Genomic DNA, 520 nt, shown 5'->3' with positions numbered 1-520 from the left:
GCGCCGTCCCAGTCATCGCCGTCTCGCGCCGCCGCCCGTACGCCGCCGCCCCTGTCGCGCCGTCCCCATCGTCGCCGTCTCGCGCCGCCGAACGTACGCCACCGCCCCCGCTCGTACGTACACACACAATTTTTTTTACTTATTTTCTGTTTTCTATTTTTTAGATTAATGCATGTCAAATTGTTAATTAGATTACCTAGATAAGAATGTTAGATTAATGTGAAATGTTAGATATGAATTAGATAGAAAAGTTAAATATTAATGTCAATTGTTAGATGAATTAGCTAGATATTAATTAGATATATGAGATTTAAACTAGTTGAATTAATATAACTAGTTTATTGTTAGTAAATGCTTAGTTGAATTAGTTGAATTAATAGAACTAGTTGAATTAATAGAACTAGTTGAATTAGTTGAAATAATAGAACAAGTAATGTTTCACCTATATATATAGAACTTAACTAGTTTATTTTTGTCAATTGTTAGATTGATGTGAAATGTTAGATATGAATTAGATAGA

The sequence above is a fragment of the Triticum dicoccoides genome, chromosome 5A, assembly GCF_002162155.2.
Source record: "Triticum dicoccoides isolate Atlit2015 ecotype Zavitan chromosome 5A, WEW_v2.0, whole genome shotgun sequence".
Taxonomy (NCBI): Eukaryota; Viridiplantae; Streptophyta; class Magnoliopsida; order Poales; family Poaceae; genus Triticum; species Triticum dicoccoides.
This window is presented reverse-complemented; position numbering follows the sequence as displayed.